The sequence below is a fragment of the Ornithorhynchus anatinus genome, chromosome 2 (assembly GCF_004115215.2).
Source record: "Ornithorhynchus anatinus isolate Pmale09 chromosome 2, mOrnAna1.pri.v4, whole genome shotgun sequence".
In the NCBI taxonomy this organism is placed as follows: domain Eukaryota; kingdom Metazoa; phylum Chordata; class Mammalia; order Monotremata; family Ornithorhynchidae; genus Ornithorhynchus; species Ornithorhynchus anatinus.
Window position 1 is genome coordinate 67,595,587 of NC_041729.1, and position 14,720 is coordinate 67,610,306.

At 43.6% G+C, this 14,720-nt stretch overlaps 1 protein-coding gene and 1 non-coding gene across 2 annotated transcripts in view; one reads left to right on the top strand and one right to left on the bottom strand.

Annotated features, from left to right (window-relative positions):
- The window catches only part of PRKN (parkin RBR E3 ubiquitin protein ligase), a 1,416,888-nt gene that overhangs the window by 779,449 nt on the left and 622,719 nt on the right, over positions 1 to 14,720 (top strand). The gene's annotated exons all lie outside the window — the stretch shown is intronic.
- LOC114809663 lies at positions 8,012 to 8,149 on the bottom strand. Its single transcript, XR_003757440.1, has one exon. It is a non-coding gene; the product is annotated as a small nucleolar RNA SNORA7 (small nucleolar RNA).

Sequence of the window (14,720 nt, forward strand, 5' to 3'; positions counted from 1 at the left end):
AGGAAAAGAATTCTGTTTGACGTTGCGGTGGATGGACAATCACTGGAGGTTCCTGAGGAGTGGGGAAACATGGACTGAACAGTTTTGTAGAAAAATGAACTGAGTAGCTAAGTGAAGTTTGGCCTGTAGTGGGGAAAGAAGGAGGCAGGGAGGTCAGAGAGGAGGTTTATGTAGTTATCAAGTTGGGATAGGATAAGTGTCTGAATTAATGTGTATCAGTATGGATGGAGAGGAAAAGGTGGATTTTAGCAATGTTGTGAAGGTTGGCAGGATTTGGTGACGGATGGAATAAGTGCGTAGAATGAGAGAGATGAGTCAAGGATAATACCAAGTTTAGGGGCTTGGGAGACAGGGTCGGTGGTGGTGCTGTTGCCAGTAATGGGAAAGTCAGCGGGAGGACAAGATTTGGGTGAGAATATGAGGAGTTCTGTTTTGGACTTAAGTTTGAGGTTTCGGTGGGACATCCAATTAGAGATGTCCTGCAAGTAGGAGGAAATGCGAGTCTGCAGAGTGGCAGAGAGATAAGGGTTAAAGAAGTAAATTAGGAATTGTTCACTTAGAAATGGTAGTTGAAGCCATGGGAGAGAATGAGTTGTCTAAGGGTATGGTTGGATGAAAAATAGAAGGGAACCCAGAATTGAACTTTGAGGGACTCCTACAGTTAAGTGGTATAAGACAGAGGAGGAGCCTACAGAAGAGCCTGAGAATGAGCAGCCAGAGAGCTAGGAGGAAAATGAGGAGAGGACACTGTCATCGAAGCCAGGGTTGGATAATGTGTCCAGGTGTCCCAAAGTGACCCTGGGGTGCTGACCATCTCAAGGTCAAATGCTATCTCGTGACCTCCTGAACCAGCAAGCAAAACTCGGAAGTGAGAGTGGGATAACGTCCCCACAACCAAAACTGCCAGCTTGACAGCCCATGCCGGGAATACAGAAGGTGTCCCTCGCCAATCAAATTAGGTATGGAGGAGGGGGGAGGGCAGAGAGTGGATAAACTGAGGCCAGAAGCTGGAATGGCCTAGGGGCTCAGGTGATAAATACCTGCCACCTCTAACCTGTGCAGAGGATCGAGATTTGCAGCAGACAGCTGCAGGTCGCCTCTGTCCAGAGCGTGAGAAGCCTGCTCTGCTTGCTCCAAGTGAGGAGCCGTAGGATGGGTGAGTGCCCAGCCCCGCTGAATGCTCTTGGGGCTGGAAGCCAGGCGCTTCACCACGGGTGTGGAATGCATAAATGGATTCCTCCCAAGTGGGAAGTACTCGTGGGTGGGAGCTAGGGGCTTCACCACAGGTGTGTAACGCATAAATGGATTCCTCCCGAGTGGGAAGTGCTCGTGGGTGAGAGCTAGCCACCTCACCATGTGCAAACAAACCATAAGTGAATTCTGCCTGGGTGGGACCAGGGTGTTCTGCCACGCGTGAGGTAACATACAAGCATATTCCTCCTGTTAGGGAAGTTCTAATATCACCAAGTAATCATAATCCTCCTGAAAGGGAAGTTCAATTCACGGTGTCTAAATAATCAAATAATTCATTGCGCCTTGTGGAATAAATTTTGTATAAAATTCGGGCTTTCCATCTCTGGTCTCTCCCTCTCCCTCACCGCGCTGATTCCAGAACGAACCCATCCCTGGGTGACATCAGAAGAACGGGATGGTGGACAATGTTGAAGGTAGCTGACAGGACGAGGAAGATTGGGATGGAATAGAGGCCACTGGATTTGGCAAGAAGGAATTCATTGGGGATCTTTGAGAGGGTGGTTTCTGTAGTGAAAGTGGCGGAAGCCAGATAAGAGGGGATCAAAGGAAAGGAGTGGAGAGAGCAGCTGAGACAACTCAAAGTGTTTGGAGAGGAATGCACCAAGTGTACTAATCAGGTCACACATGGGGCTCACAGTCTAAATTAGGAGGGAGTACAGGGATTGAATCCATATTTTGCAGAAAAGGGAACTGAGGCATAGCAAAGTTAAGTGATGTGCCCAAGGTCACACAGCAGTTACATGGTGGAACTGGGATTAGAACCCAGGGCCTCTGACTTCCATTCACCAGACCCACAGTCCCAGCCACATTGTGCTTCCAAAAAAGCTGTCCTTTGTTGTGTTTTTGATCTGCTGCTTTCACTTGTGCCTGTTGGACTCTCGATCCTAATGAAGCGCTTAACACATACTGACATTATTATTATTATGCTCGCCGGTCGACCCCTGGGCCATGTCCTCCCGCGGTCCTGGAACGCCCTCCCTCCTCACCTCCGCCATTCTCTTCCCCTCTTCAAATCCCTACTTCAAGCTCACCTCCTCCAAGAGGCATTCCCAGACTGAGCTCCTCCCTTTTTCCCTCTGCTCCCTCTACCCGCCCCTTCACCTCTCTGCAGCTAAACCCTCTTCTCCCCACTTTCCCTCTCCTCCTCCCCCTCTCCCGTCCCACCCCCTCAGCACTGTACTTATCCGCTCAACTGTATATATCTTCATCACCCTATTTATTTTATTTACTGAGATGTACATCACCCTGATTCTATTTATTTGCTACTGTTTTATTGAGATGATCATCCCCTTGATTCTATTTATTGCCATTGTTCTTGTCTGCCTGTCTCCCCCGATTAGACTGTAAGCCTGTCAAAGGGCAGGGATTGTCTCTATCTGTTACCGATTTGTACATTCCAAGCACTTAGTCCAGTGTTCTGCACATAGTAAGCACTCAATAAATACTATTGAGTGAATGAAGCTTATGCTCCGAGATATTAAGGTCTGCCTCCCCCTCTAAACTGTGAGCTCCTTGTGGGCTGGGAATGAATCCACCAACTCTGTTATACTGTTATGGGGTACTCTCCCAAGCGCTTAATACAGTGCTCTAAATGCAGTAAGTGCTCAGTAAGTATGATTGATTCCTAGTACACTACCAGGATGGGATGATACAGCCTTGTTGATTGACAGTGGCTGACTAAGAGGGGCTACTTTCCTGATTGCAGGGTTCCATGCTCATTATGTTTGGCAATTGACTCCCAGTTTTCAGCTGAGATGAAGCATTATCTGAGGCATTGTTTCACTAAGTCTGGCTTCAGTGTTAGGATGATGACTTCCTTCTAGCAGTCACTGATCCTGCCTTGCCATTTGTTATAGAGTAGAGCCCATCAAATGATATGGTGGAACCATTTAAGGAGGCCAACCTGATACTTTGGGGGTAGGTCTGGATCTCAAAGCCACAGAAGAGGGTAGAATGCTCTACAATTCCAAAGACCTCTAGTTGGGTCTGAAGCAGTGTGGTCTAGTGGATAGAGCATGGGTCTGGGAGCCAGAAAGACCTGGGTTCTAATTCAGACTCCAATATGTAGCTGCTGTGTGACCTTGGGCAAGTCACTTCACTTCCTCTGTGCCTCAGTTACCTCATCTGTAAAATGTGGATGAAGACTGTGAGCTTCGTTTGGGAGATGGACTGTGTCCAACCTAATTGCCTTTTATCTACCCAGAGTTTACAATCACCCTTCCCCCTTTCAAAGCCGTACTGAGGGCACACCTCCTCCAAGAGGCCTTTCCAGACTAAGCCCCTTTTCTTCGGCTCCCCCTCCCTTCCACATCACCTCAACTTGCTCCCTTTGCTCTTCCCCTTCCCCCCTCCCCTTATTCATATATATATATATATATATAATTCTATTTATTTATATTGAAGGCTGTTTACTTGTTTTGATGTCTGCCTTCCCCCTCTAGACTGTAAACCCAGTGTAGGCAGGGATTGTCTCTATTGCTGTATTGTACTTTCCAAACGCTTAGGACAGTGCTCTGCATGTAGTAAGCACTCAGTAAATATGATTGAGTGAATGAATGAATGAACAGTGCCTGGCACATATTAAGCACTTAGCAAATACCATAAAAAAGTCCTTTAGCAAACCATTGCCACATTATAATAATAATAATAACAACGACATTTGTTAAGTGCTTACAGTGTGCCAGGCACTGTACTAAGCACTCGGTTGGCCACAGGTCCCTGTCCCACATAAGGCTCATGGGCTTAATCCCCATTTAAGAGATGAGGTAACTGAGGCAGAGAAGTGAAGTGACTTGCCCAAGGGAACACAGCAGCTAGATAGTGGAGTCTGAATTAGAACCCAAAAGAACACTCTTTTGACAGTTTTCCAGTGGATGTACTAGCTTTCTTGATTCAGTTATCTGTTGCCTTTTCTCGCATGGGTCAGAGTGTTGCCCAGGCAACAGAAATCTGTGAAAGGATTTACCTCTGCCAGGATGGATCTCTGGTCTTGTATACAGTTTCTCAGGTCTAAGTTGTTATACCACCTCAATTTTCTTTAAAATGTATCTTTAATCTTTCTGGGTGATTCAGCAAAACCATTTGCCTCAATTCTTGAGTGTGAGCCTCTTGCATTTGCATAGAGTAATTCTCAAATGTCTTTCTAGGACTTTATACAATGCTTAACGTCTGTTGAGTTGGCAGAGTTTCCCAGAGTTGTGGAAGTGGATTCTGAGGCCTGCATCCAGGTCTCTCTCAGTTTCCATTGCTGTTTTGGAGAATGAATTGACCCGCTGGAGATGTGGAATCAATCAGACAGGGAACCCTCAGCTCTGACCCTGGCCAGCCATGACGTTGTGAAGAAGTCTCGGCGCTTTCACAAACTTTTCAGAGCAGCCATATTTGCTAGTTCATATCCAAAGTCCAGATCTACTGAGGGTATTGAATGCTTTCATCAGGTCTGAACAAACTAGGTAGAGGTCTTAGTGATTTTTATATCTGAAGAGTTGAACATATTATAGCCATTGGTCCTCACTGGGCTCTGAAACCCCACTGTGATTCCGGGGCATTCAATCATTGGTGTTTTCCATTAGCTCATCGGAATGTGCTCTGGCTGTGATTTCTGTGGTGATGAAGAAGGGAATATCTCGCTCATTTCCAAAACCGGACTTTGTTCTCCAAGATGGAGATGATGATGACATCTTTGACATCCTGTGGCATCGCCTCAGGGTCTAGTCCCTTGACGAAGCACTCATATAATTGTTTAAACAGGCATCTTCTCTGTGCTTGCAGGTCTCAGCCATCAAGGATTGGTGACATCCCGTTTCCCATGGGTGACTGCTGCAATACCCTCCTCAATAGTTTAGACAAGTGCTGTGTCTCTTCACGAACAAATATTTGGCATATTTTGCAGGCCCTAATTGTCAATAATAGGAGGGATGTTAAGGAGAACATTGTAAAGTTCTCTCCATTGCTTTGTGTTTCCCTTCTTGTTTGTGATGAGGCTGAAGCCATGTTCACACTGTAGAGGAACTGTGATGATGCTCACAGAACCACATACTGTCTTTAACGACTGTGGTCCCCACAGCCCTGCATCAGTCCCCAGCTAGAGTGTAAGTTCACTGAGGATAGGGAACTTGCCTACCAACTCGGATGTAGTGTAGTGTACTCTCCCCAGTGCTTAGTACAGTGCTCTGCATGAAATAAGAGCTAAATAAGTACCGTTGATGATGGTCTTCATCTTCTCCTTTGCCCTGGGAGCCCCAGCATAATTATGCATTTTCTTTATTTACTATCCACTTTCTACAGAATATGGGTACCGTAAACCAGAGGAAAAGAAAAAGGTAAGATCCGTGATGATTCATTCATTCAATCATACTTCCTGAGCACTTACTGTGTGCAAAGCACTGTACGAAGCACTTGGGCAAGTGCACTGTAACAGTAAGCAGGCACAGTCCCTGCCCACAGAGAGCTTACAGTCTAGAGAGTCTAGATGATATGAGCGTAGTAGACAGATATAAAATATTAACCAGTAGGAGCAGAAAGATAAAAGATAGTAGCCCAAGTATATTAGGAATGAAATAGCTGAATATGTAACTGACTACACATATGAATTTCAGAGGGCTATGTAAACGGGGATTCTGGGTTCTGTCAATTTTTCAAAGTTTGGATAGCACGGGAAATGGTTTCCACCTTACTCATTTTTTTCTCCCTGTAATCCTCACATATTTTTCTAAACTGGAGAAACCCTTCCCCACACTGTGATCCACAGAGCTGGCCACCAGGCAATGGGAGCTGTGAAATGTATAAATGATGTAGTAGGAGATTTTGATTTAATAAAACATTTACAAATTGGATTTTGAAGTTAATTAGCAAAGGCATCATGAAATCAAATGAAAAGCTGCTTTTTTTTTTGGTGCCTGAAGAAAATATAAAAAGGTCATGTACAAATTTTTCTTCAGCCTTGAAATAGGCCTATGCCACTTTGATGTGGGCCTGATGAAGACAGACACAGGGACATGCCTGTAGCCGGGAGCTCAGGAGAGATTGCAGAGTTGAGAGAGCTGAGAGAAACGCTGGGGGGATGAAGGGAATAGTCAAATCTGGAAGGGAGAAGGAGAGAAACATTGCAACTCTTCCTCTCTGCTGTTTCTTCACCGCCTTCTGTATCGTCATGGCTATAGAAGAGTGCAGGAGGTTGGCGGGTTCTGTCAGCCATCTTGGCTCTACTCCTGTGGAGGTGGAACTGTGTGTCCTGAGAGGCAGGGATTATGCTTCTGGAGCCACGGTCATATGCCACTCTTGGAAACAGACACTTAAACTCCCCCTCTTCAAAGCCTTATCAAAGGCACATCTCCTCCAATAGGCCTTCCCTGACTAAGCCCTCTTTTCCTTTTCTTCCCCTCCCTTCTGCATCTCCCTGACTTGCTCCCTTTATTCATCCCCCATACCAGCCCCACAGCACTTATGTACCTATCGGTAATTTATTTATATGAATGTAGGTCACGCGTCTAGACCGTGATCTTATTGTGGGCAGGGAATGTGTCTGTTCATTGATATGTTGCTCTCTCTGAGCTGTTTAGTACAGTGCTCTGCCCACAGGAAGCACTCAATAAATATGACTGACTGACTGAGACAAGGTTGCAACATGTGGGAGGAAGGCAACAAGGGCTCTCATGGTGGCAGGTGGCTCTCCCAAGCAAAGCCTACGGGAGTTGTTTTTCCAGCTTACCCCTCAGGTGATTTTTAGAGAATCTAGAAGCACAGTTGCCACAGACACATTGTCTGTCCTCTTACCAGTCAGGATTTAAAAAGTAGTAATTATGCCCAAGAACCCCTCTCCCATTGTTTAATTTTAATCAGTTCTTCATTGAATACCATCTGGGCGGGAGAGGCAGGGGGGAGGGACGTTGGGCCTGAATGCGGCTATTCAGAATGATTCCAGATGTTGAATCCAAACTGTCCCCTCTAATATAGTCAGTTCTTTCACCCTGTAATATTCCATAATAGATAACATCAGTAATCTACTCTGAATTGTTTTACTTTCTTAAAGGAGTTCAGATTCTGTAGTAGGGTCCCTGGAGGCCTCTATTGTGTAATGACAATGCCAGCAATCTGCGCCTCAAATGCCAATGTTGCAGTGTTTGTGTGAATACATATTCATTTCTTATAGATATGATATATATATGAATATATAAAAATATATCATCATATGCACACATAGGCATCCATACTCATATTGTAATAAAGAAATACATCTGGGATGAACACAGTGATTTAATGAAAGCAGAAGTAAATAGGTACCTTCATCAACAAGTCATTATTTCCTTCAACTGTTTTCTGCAATGCCTGTGATGCATATCTATTTTCTATGCATCTTTTTTCTCTCTATCTTCCACCATGTTTTTCTGCTTGCCTGTTCATTCAGTTGTATTGGACGCTTACTGGGTGCAAAGCACTGTACTAAGGGCTTGAGAGAGTAGAATGTGACAATAAACAGACACATTCCCTGCCCACAGTGAACTTACAGTCTAGAGGGGGAGACAGACATTGTCTTGCCTTGTGTCGTCGAGTCGTCTTTGACCCGTAGCAGTGCCATGGACTTATGTCTCCCAGAATGCCCCACCTCCGCCTGCATTCATTCTGGTAATTTATCCAATAGAGTTTTCTTGGTAAAAATGCAGAAGTGGTTTACTGTTGCCTCCTTCCACACAGTTAACTTGAGTCTCCACCTTTGATTCTGTCCCGTACCGCTACTGCCCAGCATGGATGAGTTTTGACTTGTAGCAGATTGCCTTCCACTGGCTAGCCACTGCCCAAGCTAGGAATGGAATGGGCAGGCCTCTGCTTGACTGTCCCTCCCAAAGTCAAGACTGGTAGATTACTGGGAACTCTCCAGGTATGACCCTTAGAGGGTGACAGACATTAGTATAATAGGATAAGTAAATATCCGCCTGGTGACTTTATGTTGGCATCTTCAGACTCACTGCTTATTTCAATCCTTCTTGACTTAAAAGGTTGTGAAAGTGGTTACTCACCTTATGTGGAAAAATCTGTTGTTTTCCCCAATGTGGTGATCAATTTATGTTAAAAGTAATATGGCGTTCCTGTTCACTTCCCTTAAAATTCTCACATTTTTTATTCATCTAGAAAGAGTCCTTTAAGATACTTTTTTTTTTCCCTACAGCAGTAATTCAAAACCACGAAGAGGAAAGGAAGGAACAGTGATGTGTGGGAAAACAGAGTTTTTCCTTTGCCCTTTTCTTTTGCCTTTGCAAATGTATTATGAATGTCTGTCTCCCCCTCTAGACTGGAAACTCATTGTGGGCAAGAAATGTGTCCGTTTATTGTTATGTTGTACTCTCCCAAGCGTTTTGTGTGTAGCACACAATAACTACACAAAGATTACAACTGAATGACTGATTTTGCTCTGAAGGGGATGAGTAGTAATGGGGATTGGATTAGACTGTAAACCTGTCAAATTATCAATTAGTCAAATTAGTCAAATTAGACCGATTAGAGTGTAAACCCGTCTAAGGGCAGGGACTGTCTCTATCTGTTACCGATTCGTACATTCCTAGTGCTTAGTACAGTGCTCTGCACATAGTAAGCGTTCAATAAATACTATTGAATGAATGAATGAATGATTGGGCCTACCTCGTCTATTGTGCTCTCCCAAGCATTTAGTATAGTGCTCTGTACCCAGTAAGTGCTCAGTAAATAGCATCAATTAGTAGTTATATCTTTTAATCATCCATTGGGTGCAATGGATTTTACTATGCCTTTGGGAAAGTACAACAGAAGCATGAGACTTCCAGACTGTAAGCCTGTTTGGGCAGAAATTGTACTTTCCAAGCATTTTGTACAGTGCAGAGCACACAGTAAGCACTCAATAAATGCGAGTTAATGAATCAATGAGAAACTTTAATAATTGTAGTATTTAAGTGCTTCCTATGTGTCAAGCACTGTACTAAGCATCAGGGTAAACACAGGTTAATCAGTCAGTCATGGTCCCTTCTCACATGGGACTCTGAGTGAACATTCTAATGGTGAAGGCAGGCATAAAGATATTTAGAACTAAGATAATCATTACAAATAGTCGACTTCAGTGCATCGGGTGTATACACATAAGTGATGATATGCGTGAGTGATTACCTAAGTGATTACATAAGCACTAGAGGTGGTGGTCAGGTTGATAGGGACTGAGGTGCTGGGAGTAAATCTAGGAAGGCTTGTTGGAGAAGATGGAGCTTTTTAGGAGTTCTGAGCATGCAGAGATCTGTGGCCTGTCACATTTGGCGAGGGGAACTTATGAGCAGGGAAGATGCCTACCAACTCTGTTTTATTGTAATTTCCCGAGTGTTTAGTACAGTGCTCTGCATACAGTAGTTGCTCAAGAATTTCCATGGATTGATTGATTGAGAGGCAGGTCTAGGTTGCTGTAATAGTGTGAGTTAGGGAAAGGGGACAGAAGAGTAGAGAAGCGGCATGGCCTAGTGGATGGAGCATGGGCCTGGAATTCAGAAGAACCTGGGTTCTAGTCACAGCTCCGCCATGTGTCTGCTGTGTGACCTTGGGCGAATGACTTCAATTCTCTGCCTCAGTTACCTCATCGGTAAAATGCAGATTGAGGCTGTGTCCCCTATTTGGTACATGGACTACATCCGACCTGAGTAACTTGTACCTACCCCAGCGTTGAGTGCGGTGCCTGGCACATAGTAAGCACTTAAGAAATGCCATTTTTTAATAAAAGGTCCAATTGAAGGGACAAAGGGATTGAGTTGGAGCACAGAGGATGAAGAAAGTAAAAAGTAAGGAGAGAAGGACTGTGGAGAACCTTGATGCCAACTATTAGGCATTTGTGCTCGATGTGGAGGGAAATGGGAAATTGGTGAAGGTTTTTCAAGTGTGGCACAAACCAGCCTTCAAGGAAATTAGCTGGGCAACAGTAAAATAATAATAATGATGGTATTTGTTAAGCGCTTCCTACATGCCAAGCTCTGCCGTAAGCCCTGGGAAAGATACAAGGTAATGAGCTTGTCCCACGTGGGGCTCACAGTCTTAATCCCCATTTCACAGATGAGGTAACTGAGGCACAGAGAAGTGAAGTGACTTGCCCAAAGTCACACAGCTGACAAGTGGCAGAGCCAAGATTAGAACCCATGATCCCTGACTCCCAAGCCCGAGCTCTTTTCATTAAGCCATGTTGCTTCCGAGCATAGCCTAAAGTGGAGGGAAGCTGGACACAGGAAGACAGTTCGAAAGAAGTTGTGTTGCTCAGCACATTACATTTCTCTATGGAACTGTATAAATTCATAGAATATTTTATACCTTCCCTATACATTGGCAGTATATCTCCTGAGGGAAGACCAGGCTTAAATAATTGATGATTTCATCCAATTTATAAGCGATAACGTGCAACATTGGCTGTGTTTCTGGACTGCATCTAAACTGCAGATGCATTGTTAAATAGCCACTGGGTGATTGTGACATCTCAACTTTCTCCTAACAATCTTTCTGTGCATATATATCCTAAATGGGTTAGTACATTCACACCAACCCTCATTTCTGCTTCCTCTTTATGTGTTATTATTATTATTGATAATAATCATGGTACTTGTTAAGCGCTTATTGTGTGCCGAACACGAATCTAAGCATTGGAGTAGATACAAGTTAATCAGGTTGGACACAGTCCCTCTCTCACATGGGGCTCACACTGATAATCCTCATTTTACAGATGAGGTAACTGAGGCCTAGAGAAGTAGAGTGACTTGCCCAAGGTGTCACAGCAGACATGTGGCAGAGCCGGGATTATTTATTCATTCATTCAATAGTATTTATTGAGTGCTTACCATGTGCAGCGCACTGTACTGAGCACTTCGAATGTACAATTTAGCAACCGATAGAGACAATCCCTGCCCAGTGACGGGCTCACAGTCTAAACAGGAGAGACAGACAGCAAAGCAAAACAGAACAAAACAAAAACAAGACATCATCAAGATAAATAGAATCGAGGAGATATGCACCTCATTAACAAAATAAATAGAGTAATAAATAATATATACAAATGAGCACAGTGTTGAGGGGAGGGGAAAGGGGAAGAGTGGAGGGGGAAGCAGAGGGAAAGGGGGGATTAGAACCCAGGTCCTTCTGACTCCCAGGCCCGTGGTCTATCCACTAATCCACACTGCTTCTCGGCAGGAGTCTCAGGCCTTATCTTTACTTTGTTAGTGTTAGCGACATTGCCAGCCTTTGAGTCAGCATGGCGTAGTGAAACGAGCACATCTGGGAGACGAAGGGTTGTAATCCAGGTTTTGCCATCGTGGCCTTCTGGGTAATCTCAAGCAAGTCATTTAACCGCTCAGGGCCTCCATTTCCTCATCCATTGAATGAAAGAGGAAATCATTTCTGTCGTATCCTAGCTCACAGAACTCATGTGGGGAGGAAATTAAATCTATGTTGAATGTTTAGAAAAATAAAATCAATCAATGGTATTTAGTGAGTGCTTACTATGTGCAGAGCACTGTACTAAACACTCGGGAGAGGACAATACTACAGAATTAACAGACATGTTCCCTGCCCATAATGAGCTTAGCATTACGGATGATGATGATAGTATTTGTTAAGTGCTTACTATAATAATAATAATGTTGGTATTTGTTAAGCGCTTACTATGTGCCAAGCACTACTGTAAGCACTGGGGTAGATACAGGGTAATCAGATTGTCCCACGTAGGGCTCACAGTCTTCGTCCCCACTGTACAGATGAGGTCCCTGAGGCACAGAGAAGTAAAGTGTCTTGCCCAAGGTCAGATAGCAGACAAGTGGTGGAGCTGGGATTGCAACCCAGGTCCTTCTGATTCCCATCCACTACACCACTATTTTTTATCCACTACACCAAAAATGTTATTATTATTACTCAGAGTAAAAATGTTGCCTGTGGTGTCTCATGCTAAATCAATCAATCAGTGGTATTTATTGCAGGTTTACTGTGTTTAGAGCACTGTACTAAAACGCTTGGGAGAACAGATTAGAGTTAGAAAGAACAACACCTTCCCTCGAGAGGATAATCATCACTTTTCATTTCTCCATATTCATTCTTTTTGTTCGTTTCTTTTACTCTTCTCTCCCCCCCTCGCCCCTTTTATTCAGTAACTGTATTGGGGATTTGTAATTCTCCTACCAAAAACAAAGCAAAAAGCATCACTATTGTCCCCATTTACACGAAACTTTAAACCATTCAACGCTCTCAGATCAAGTGGTGATGTTCCCTTAAGCTCAGTGAAGTACTTTCAATCCTCTGGTATTTTCCATTGCATCACAGGCATTCTCCCTGAGATTGTCAAGTGCCTCTTCAACTCATTCTACCATGTCTTTTACTTTTCCTTTTCCAGATCCTCAGTCAATTCCTGTGTCACCGCACTACTGGGTTTGGGCTCAGTTGTGTGGTTGATTGACAGCTTGGGGCTGTTTCTTTATGGAATATTTTAATTAGAGAGATTGGTGGAAGGAAATGTTTGCATGTTGATTGTACTACTTCTTTTCTCATGATCTTGATTATCGGTGCCAGGAATTGGAAGCTTTCACCACAGTGCTTTTATTCCAAAAGGTTTTCAGTTGTGTCTTCGGTGGTTGGTTTGTTTTCTCCTCCCCCCCCCCGCCTCATTTTTCCCCTTACGCAGTTCTCTAATGATGCCTTGTAGGAAAAGAAATCATTCCATGGCACTTGTGAAATGAGAGCTGTATGGCAGTTCCTTCTTTTTGTGTACCAATTTTGTATCTTGATAATCAAGGATTATTGAAATGTTTTCACCTTCTAAGGGAGAAAGGTATGAATAATTCACATTGTAGGCATCCTCAGCCCAGTGAACGCTCTTAGAAATGGCATTTTAAAAGAAAATATTTTACAAAACGTATTTTAGGACCAAAAGGGGCTCTTCACCTCTAGCTGTTTTTAAGAAGCTATCAGTCATTTGAATAATAATGTGGAACTGCTGGAAAATAATATTTCTGAGGGCTGCCTTGTGTTGGTTGAGCTGATGAAGGGGAGTTTAGTCACTACTGAAAGCCAGTAGAGATTTGGGTACCACAGGTGGTTCTGAAAACATTTAAATCACTACAGTTAGGAACGATTTATTGTGTGTCTACATTAGCAGTTCAACGTTACAAAGGGTGACATAATAGTTGTGGTATTTGTATTTGTTAAGCACTTCCTATGTGTCAGGAACTGTACTAGGTGCTGGGGTGAATACAGGCGCTCTTTTGGAATTTTTTTTCGGGTATTTATTAAGCATTAACTATGTAACAAGCACTGTACTAAGATACAGGCCCTGTTCCACATGGGCTCACAGTCTCAATCTCCATTTTACAGTTAGGTAACTGAGGCACAGAGAAGTGAAGGGACCTGCCCAGGGCCCCACAGCAGATAAGTGGTGGAGCTGGGATGAGAACTCATGACCTTCTGACTCCCAGGCCCATGCTCTATCCACTACACCAGACTGCTTGTTTTGCCCATGGGACTGCAAACTGAACTAGTTGCAAGTGTTTCTTGCAGCATTTGTGATAGCAATTGCATTTCTTCTTGTTTATTTGCAAAATACTCAACAGCTTCCACTTTCACTGAATCCACACAACTTGTTTTAGAATGCCAAATGTATTGTGTCGTCTCTGTCTGTTCGCTTGGTTTTAAAAGCAAAGCTAGCATTGAATTTAATTCTCGGGAAAATGGTGAGAGGCTGACTGCACTGAAGAATTAATTCTCTCATGTTTTTTTAACAGCTTGAAAATCAGCCCAATGTAAGTTTCACAGTGCATGCAGATCACCTTCCACTGAGCTTCAAGGCATTCTTCAGTCCCAGCAGAGCGGGCGCATTAGGTTGAATTTATTTGGCTTGAGCCTCATTTGAAAAGCAATTGCCAATTTTGAACGTGAAATTTTCCCTCGCCACTGGGGACCAAAAATGTGCCTTCAGTCAATCTCTCTTTGATTTTTTTTTTTTAAAAAAAAGGTAGATAGAGAAAAACGGGTCAGCTACTGAAAGATAGTCACAGAGATAGAGGTCTACATTTTCAAGTCACTTATCTTCAACCTGTATAGTTTTAGTCCTTCTGACTCAGTATTCTGTTGATCATTCTGCCTTGTCTTGAGTCTAATCCAGCTCTGCCACTTGTCTGCTGTAGGAACTTGGGCAAATCACTTCACTTCTCTGTGCCTCAGGTACCTCATCTGTAAAATGGGGATTAAGACTGTGAGTCCCACGTGGGACAGGGACTGTGTCCAACTTGATTAACTTGTATCTACCCCAATACTTAGAACAGTAATTGGCATATAGTAAGTGCTTAACAAGTACTATTATTATTATTATTATTATTAAATCACCACTGCTTTTGTGTCCTCCCGTTGGCCCACTGTCTGCCATTTTGTGTCACCACACATTTTCCATCATGTTCTCACTTGCCTCCTTGGCAGATCCATCATATATTTTTCAG